We start from the raw sequence: 8,059 nt of genomic DNA, 5'->3' as shown, positions 1-8,059 counted from the left end.
TCCCTATCTCCTGCTGCAGGGGGCCAGGGTGGTCCCCACTGGGGTGGGAGGGGAGGCGGTGGGGGAGGAGGAAAGGGGAGAGGCTGGGCTGAAGGACTTGAATTGAATAGCTGCTTTCTTCTCGCAGGTTTTCCCCACCCCCAAGTGGTCACTGATTAACCTTCCAGACCAGATAACCCCTCCGTGGGAGGAAAAAAATGTGTGTTTATCCTGGATCATAAAACGTCAATATTGACTTCTCTCAAGTAAAGCCAAAAGGGAAGGGGAGGTGGGGGTTGAGACACACTTGCCTGACACCCAGTGGCCAGCCCACCTGCCCCCTTCCCTGTGGAGAATATTGGGGGCCAGGCTTTGATATCTGAAGAAGCAGATTCCCACGCTGCCTCCACCTCAAAGGCGTTTCCTGGGCTCCCCGGGCCTCCTCTCCGCGATCCTCTGCTGCAGGGGCCCTTTCCCCTCCGCACTCTCCTGCCTGTCGCCCTGACCCCGGCAGGTAACAGCGTTGTACAGGCCACAGGTCTGGAGTCAGACTGCTCTGCTCTTCTGCTGTTTCCCAACTCTGGGATGTGGACAAGTGACACAACGTGTGCCTCAGTTTCCTCTTAGATAAAATGGCAGCACGCTGCTCACAGCTTGTCTAGCATGATCAGAGGAGTTCGCTTGTGCGTCACAAGCCCTAGGAGCCGGTGCTCCTATAAATAGTACCACTCTCTCTCTCTTTCCTGCCCTCTCCTTTCCTTCTCTACCTCCATCTCTTGATCTGCACATCACTTTATGGACGTTCCTCCTTGCTCCTGGCCGAGGTCCCCTGAAGTGGCTTTGGGGTGGACAATGCCATATTCACCCAGAGCCAGAAACCAGAGGTGGTCAGGCCAGATCTGGGGGTCTCATCCCTCTTCCCTCTGGCCCAGAATGAATCAACACCCCCCAAATCCCTTCTTGGACTCCTTGCTTCCCAACAGAGGACCTGAGGAGGGGGTCGTGGCCATGGGCTGCTGTGCTGGGCCCACTGGGTCTGAGAGTTGGACCTGCATCCGAGGTCTTCTCCCCACCCTCCATCTCCTTCCTTTATGTGGTAAAGGTGTTTCCCTGCCCCTGTCTGTCCTTCTGAGGGTCAGTATGAGGACGTCCCCACACAGAATGTTCTGGCACTCTGCTGGGTACTTTCTACAACTCACTTAATACTGGGCTTGGGGGGCAATTGAAGAGGCATTGGGCCTCCTTGGTCCTCACCTGAGGCCAGCACCCTCTACTCCCCTGGGCCTTTCCTCCCTCCCCTGGCCCCAGGTGAGCCCCACCTGATGCTATGGGAGAACAAGGCCCAGCCCTGAGTGCTCTCCATCCAGCTGGCCGGAGGGGCCCTGTCCCTGAGCACCTGGTCAATAATTAACACTGAGCAAACTTGGGCCTCCTAGCAGGGTCAGGATCAGACAAAGGCCCTCCTGTCTGATTGAGCTTCCATCTTGGTGGGGGTTACTGGCCCCTCAGTCATCCCAGGGTGATAAACAGCCCCATCTCCAGCAAGGAACTGGGTGGCAATGGGCCCTGGAGGAGGATGACCATGGGGTGGAATTTGGTCACATGGCCATTTTTAAGTCCCAGCTTCATGTTCGTGAGCAAGCCTCGGACGGAGGCTGGTGGGATGAGGGTCACTGCGAGGCTCCCCAAGTCGGGGTGATTCTGTCTGCCACTGGGCTAATGGGGGTGAATGCCTGCCTCTGAGAGCAGCTCTCAGCCCCCACTTCCCTTCTTCTTTCCCTCCTACCCTTTCTTCCTTCCTTACAAAATCTGTTGAGTGTTTCTGTGCACCAGGCCTTTAGTGTCCTCACCTCCCCCCACCCATACCATCCGCTCCTTCTTGGTGCCTTTGCTTGTAGTGCTCCCATCATCTTCAAAGCCCTTCCTCTCTCTCCATCTTCATCTCCTTCCTCCTGGAAGGCCTTCCCCCTCCAAGAAGTCCTCCTTGAGCCTGCCCTGACCCCATCCTCCTGGCACCTCCTATGCCGATGCTCCTTCTCATCTCACTGGGCCTTTGGGCCACCTCCTCAGCTGCACCATGAGCTCTTCGTGGGCTGGCAGCCATGCCCACCACCACATGCAATGAGCGATGTTAGTAGGTTTATCAGCAACGCCAGCCTCAGCCACAAATCAGCCAAGAAGTTACTTTCCTGCAGAACAGCAACTCAGGAGACAACTTCTACATCAGTCAGAAAATTCCAGATACACAGCAGAGTTCCCAAAGCTGGCCTTGCCAGCCCAGGCCTTCCTCCAGCTGGCTGCCCAAGACACCTGTCTGAGGACTCTTTATCTTCATCCCCTTCCTCCCCAGCCCAGCCAGCACGCTCCCCAGCTTTGGAGCAGACGAGGACAGTTCTGGCTGCCCACGTGATGCAGCCTTAAGCGCAGTCCCCACCAGCTCCTGGCCCTTCCTCCCTGTGGCAGCCCTGTGCTCACTGCTGGGGCACCACGGGCATCCTTTTGCCAGCAGTGACAGAGCAGCTGCTAGTGACATCCTCCTCTTGCCAGGCTGTTCTTGTCCTCCCTGCCCAGGTACCCGCTCATCTCTTCCCCGGTGCACGCTTCCTCCTCCCAGCCTTCTCAGCACCAGCCCACCTGTCCCTGCCCAGGGGCACTTAGAAACACAGCTTCACACTTGACAGCCAGACTCACCACTACTTACACTCCATAGAGGGCATCCCAGCCTTAGGAAGACCAAGGTGACAAGTTGGATTTTTATTTCAGACTGAAATAGGAATCCAAGATAGGGGAAGGACATCTTGGGGAACTACGGGTCCCTGGGCTGGGCAGATGGCCTCTCTGGCTCAGCTGCCACACACCAGTCGACGCTCCCCTTCTGTCCTTCCCTCTGATCTCCCCTGGCTGCCTTTCTGCCCCTGAGACTCCACCCTAGAATCTGTGGGCCCCTTTGGAAGTTTCCCTGGATGACCCCCTATCAGCCCCCACCTGCTCCTTCTGAGGGTCCTTCTCTTTCACATGCCACTGCCCTCCCTGTGGCCACCCCTGCTCAGTGCACTGCCCAGGCCAGCTGTGCTGTCACCAGTGCCAGTGGACACAGGTCTGTCCACCTGATGAGGGGGGAAACGCGCCTACTCTGCCCAGCCCCCAGGACAAAAGGAAGTGGGGAGAGAAGGGGCTCCAGGAGGGCTGGGGGGACACCCAATGGGACTCCCCTGGGTGCCTCAAGTTTTCCTTCTTGACTAAAGCTTAGAGATTAAGAGGTAGGAGGCATGCTCATCAGTGGAAGGTTTCTGGCCATACCAAGAGCTGTTGTTGCTGTAACCTCTTGGAAAGCCCTCCCCAGCTAGGAGCACCCCCTGAGGGCATGAGATGGGGGCCAGCCCTTGGGAACAGGGGGCTGCTTAGAGAAGACCCCCAGAGTGACATCCCATTGCCAAACACATCCCTGCTGGACTAGACCTGGTGTTCCCTTATCCTGTGATGATGCCTCAAAGTGACCAGCTCACCTGACCCTCTCCCTGGACCCCAGGTGAAAGCTGGAATGGAGGGGTGGGGAGGACAGCAAGGGGAACGGGGACAGGGGAGAGGCAGGGGGAGCAGGCGAGGAGCCTAGGTGGGCAGGAGGGCAGGAGTGAATGGAGCAGGCAGGCACGAGGTGGGGGACTCTGGAGGAGCAGAACCAGGGTGTCCTCCCAAGCAGCTCCCTGCACAGGATCCCGCCTTCGCCCCTGCTCCCGGGTGGGTTCTCCCAGCCAGCCTCACCAGGCCCCGCAATCCAATCCCAGCGAGATGGCGCCACCTGCCGTGGGGAGCGAGCAGCACAGCCCACTCCTTTCCTGGGGTGGAGAATGGGGGTGGGGAAAGGGGAAGCCTCTGTTTTGGGCTATGGGACATAGACTTCAGTGTGAGTCACCTCCCATCACCTCTGCTGCCACTCACACGGCCAGTGCACCGGATGGCGGGTCCTCCTCCCTTCTCCCTTCCTAGGTCCCCACATGGCTACTCAGGCCCCCACCCCCTGGGGGCTGGGGCTGGGTTGGCTGGGCAGTCAGAAGGCTGGGCTCAGCCTGGGACCCATCTGAGAGATGGTCTTGCTTGTCAGTGGTCTCTAGGCATGACTGGGGACTGTTCATCCTTCTAACGACCTCTGGAACATGTTCTCTCCGTTCTGTCCCAGCTTCTACTCGGCGTACACAGTCTATGTTCCTGCTGCTTCCTCCTGGGCCCACCCTTTCAGACCATGCTCCTACTGCCCGGGTGATCCTTCTAAACTGCGAAGCTGAATCCTTCCGGCCTCTGCTTAAATTCCTGCGTGATCTCCCTGTTGCCTTTTGGAAAAAAGTCAAACCACCCCAGCGGCTAGCAGAGCCATCTCTGCTGGCCCTTCCAGCTTCCTCTCTCTCAGCACTCTACCACGTGTGCCTGCTCCAGCCGTCCCTGCTGCTGCTGTGCCAGGGATGCCTCGTCTCCGTCACACTTCTGGGCTTGTGCATTCACTGATTTCTCGGCCCAGAACACCCTCCCATGCTCAGCTTATTATTCCTCCTCTTCAAGAAGTAGCTCAGACTTCACCTCCTGACCACCCCCAGCCCTCTCCAGCAAGATGTGCTCGCCATGCACACGAAGCCCCTGGCCTCCCCTCTCACCACACCCGTGTCACACTTCACAGGCCTCATCTCCACATTGGTGTCCTCCCTACTAAACTGTGAGCTCACTGAGGACAGGGACCTGGCCTTTGTCTCTGTAAGCCCCAGGACCTGGCAGGCATGCAGAGGCCTCCTGCCAGCACCAACATGGCAGGCGTGTCTTAGAATCAGAGCCTCCAGCCCCAGTTGAACCTTCAGATTGCTGTAACCCTGGCCGACATCTTGATTGTAACCTTATGAAAGACCCTGGGCCAGAACTACCCTGCTAAGTTGTTTCCAATGAGGAAGTGAATGAATGAATGAATGAAAACAAAACAAAGAAATCTATAACTTGCCCATTACAGGTATCTCCATTTCTGCACATTTAACTCAGCCTCCTTTGAGTAAAATGCTCCGTTTTCCAGGGTTTTCTCACCCTTCCACCTTTTCCCAGCCAGGGAAATGTCCTGTTGCTGAGAAACATTTAAGGACCTTGCAGTGGTAGGAAGACGGGTCTGAGGTTGGTGTGGGGTCCTCTGTGTGTCCACACACGTGATGGGACAGGGCTGGTCCAGGGGCTCCCTGGGGCTCCCTGATGGTCGTGGTGGTGGTTGGGGGTGGGGAGGAGTGCTGCAGCGTGTGGTCCCTGCACATGGCTGGTGGTGTAGATCCTGTCCCTGTGGCCTTGGTTCCTACCAATCCCCTGGGACCTAGGGCCACCCAGCCTCATTCTCCCCACCACACTAGCAGAGGCAGAGTTCCGTGAAGCCACTTCCTAGACCCCTTCCCCAGCCATTTCTAAACTACCGCCTGGACAGCACTATAATGCCTTGTCCCACCCCGAATCACTGCTTTGCTAAGGAGGCTCAGTAACATTTCCCATGGCTATAATCTGCGAGTCAAACTCCACCTTCCCCCTTGCAGTGAGATTTACCCACAAAGGTGACTGGGGTTTCTCCCACACAGCCCTCAGCGGTTCCCCCTGAGGTGAGGGATGGCCCAGACTTTTGGCTTCTCACATTCTCTCTTCCTTGGGTCCTTCTGCTGTCAACAGCAGCCCCTCTACAGCACATCCTGCTTCATCCCTCCTGGATGACTTGCTGTGATTCCGCCCGCCTCTTACTTTCCTGGGCAAAAAATCTCACCTTAGCCATCACCATGAAGGGCTGTGGGAGAGCAAGAACTATGGAGAAATAAAAATACACCACCTTCCTCCTTTATAAATGCTATTCCACAGCACATGCCTACAGGAGCACACGTTTGCATGCAGAGACCCATAGACAAGCTGGTACGAAGACCCCGGAGGTACCAGGCTCACACACACTAACACCCTAGGGCTGAACTGGGGCCTGTTCGGGGAGCACTTGTTTGTGATTTCTCAGCTGGATCCTTCCTGTCTACCCTCAAGGTTATTTTTCTAATCCTGCCTCTCAAAGGCTTAGGGAATAAGGCAAAGACGAGGGCACTTCGCCTCTCTTCAGATCTTCCTCAAGCTAAACCAAACGAGAGACATCCCCTGGCTGGTGGACTCCATACCTTAAACTGCCTCCTGTCCCTGGAGGGCTTGCATGCAGATGGGCACCTGGACTCAGTCCCCTCTTCTAAGCTCCAAACACCTCCATCTGGTGCTCTAGGACTTCTCTGATTTCTCGAAGACACCTCCAATTCAGCCTGTCCCACAGTCTCATCCTCTTTCCCCAAACAGCCTGCTCCTCTCTCCACCACTCCCATGTCCATTTGGTCTTGTATGCTACCTCCGTGACTCCCACTCCTCTGTCCCTCTGCTGCTGCACTGAAGCAGGCGCTCATCTGCCCCTTCCCACCCCACCCCCAAGGCCATTCTCTCTCCACCTGCCTCCAGCCCCTTCGTGGTGACCAGAGGACTTATCATCACTGGAAGAGGATCTTATGGATGCCCAGCCTCCAGGTTTAAAGCCCTTCACTAACTCCCCTTTGCCCACAAGCTGACACCCTTGGGCGGAGTGGCGAGCTCCTCCTTGCCCCGGGCGCCTCGCCCTCGGGACCCTCCTGCTCCAGCCGTGGTGAGCTACTCCCGGCTGCCCCCCGGCTGGCTCTCTCACTTCAGGCCCGTCACACGAGGTATAGGAATGCTCCAGTTCTCCAGAGTGCCTGCCCAGCTTCTCACTTTTCAAGATCCTGCTTGAGTCACCTCCCCTGGGAAAACGTCCTTAGTCAGAGTTAGTCATTCCCTTCTCGTTGCCATGAGACCTCGTACAAGGTTCTCCCAGGGCATCTTTCCTTTCCTCCACCACTACCGCCTGGCTGTAGCACCGTCACCTCTTGCCTGGACTGGTCCCCTGCCCCTGCCCTTCCAGTCTACTGTGGACACCACAGCCCAAGTGGTCCTTTGAAAATGTCAGGCAACACACTTCCTTCTGCTCAAAACCCTCTGCCTCCTCCCATCTCACTCAGAGTAAAAGCTGAAACCCCACAGTGGCCTCCGAGACCCTCCCTGGCCTGACCTCCCCCTTACCTTCAGACCTTCACTCCTGCTCCTTTTTCTCTCTAGGCCCCAGCCACGTCGGCCTCCCTGCTGCTCAAGGACACCACAGGCCCCTCCTGCCCCTGGGCCTTTGCATAGCCCCCAGACACCCATGCTCATCCCCCTTCCCAGCCTCAAGGCTTTGCTGCAGTCTCATGTCTCAGTGAAACTCATCCTCCTTGCCCTGGGCATCACCGTGACCAGCCCCCACCTCCAGACCCCCTCACCCTGCTTCATTTTTCTTTCTTTCCATAGCTCTTACTGCCTTCTAAACATATTATTTAACTTTTTAAAAATATTTTATAGTCTGTCTCCCTCGCATAAAGTGTCAGCTTCACCAGGGCAGGGTCATTGCCTGTTTTGTTCACTGATGGCTCCTATGAGCCTAGGACAGTGCTGGCACAGCGTATGCACTCCAGAGCAAATGAGTCAATCTGTTCTTTGAAGCTGTTGATTGGTTTTTACATGGGCTCCCTCAGTAGTCAGTGAGGTCCTGGAGACTGAAATCATACTCAGTCACTTCTGGATCCTCAGGGCTTAGCCATGGCCACAGTGGGTATGCAAAAACCATCTATTGAATGAATTAATGAGTAAATGGATGAATGAATGAATGAATGAAGCCCTGCCCCATTGGCTAAAAGAGAGATTCAGGGGCCTGGGCAGATCAGAGACCCCTCTGCACAAATGACACCACTGCCAAATCATTCCTGGGTCCCTCCTCACCTGTGCTAGGACCTTACCTTCTCCAGAATCCTGCCTCGCTCCTTCCCCCTTGGGTTCCCACCGGCTGTTTGGAAGGAGTTGGTTTTAAGCTCCACTCAGGTGAAGCTGCCTGAATACTGCATAAGACTCAGAACTTTCTAAGAAAAGGCATGGGCTGTGAGCAGGGGCCAGTACTTTACCCCAAAGTTTTGAAGCAAAGTGGGGAAACTGCAGGGGCTGCATGAGGCTG

The sequence above is a fragment of the Cynocephalus volans genome, chromosome 14 (genome assembly GCF_027409185.1).
Source record: "Cynocephalus volans isolate mCynVol1 chromosome 14, mCynVol1.pri, whole genome shotgun sequence".
NCBI lineage: Eukaryota > Metazoa > Chordata > Mammalia > Dermoptera > Cynocephalidae > Cynocephalus > Cynocephalus volans.
Note: the sequence above shows the minus strand (reverse complement) of the source record.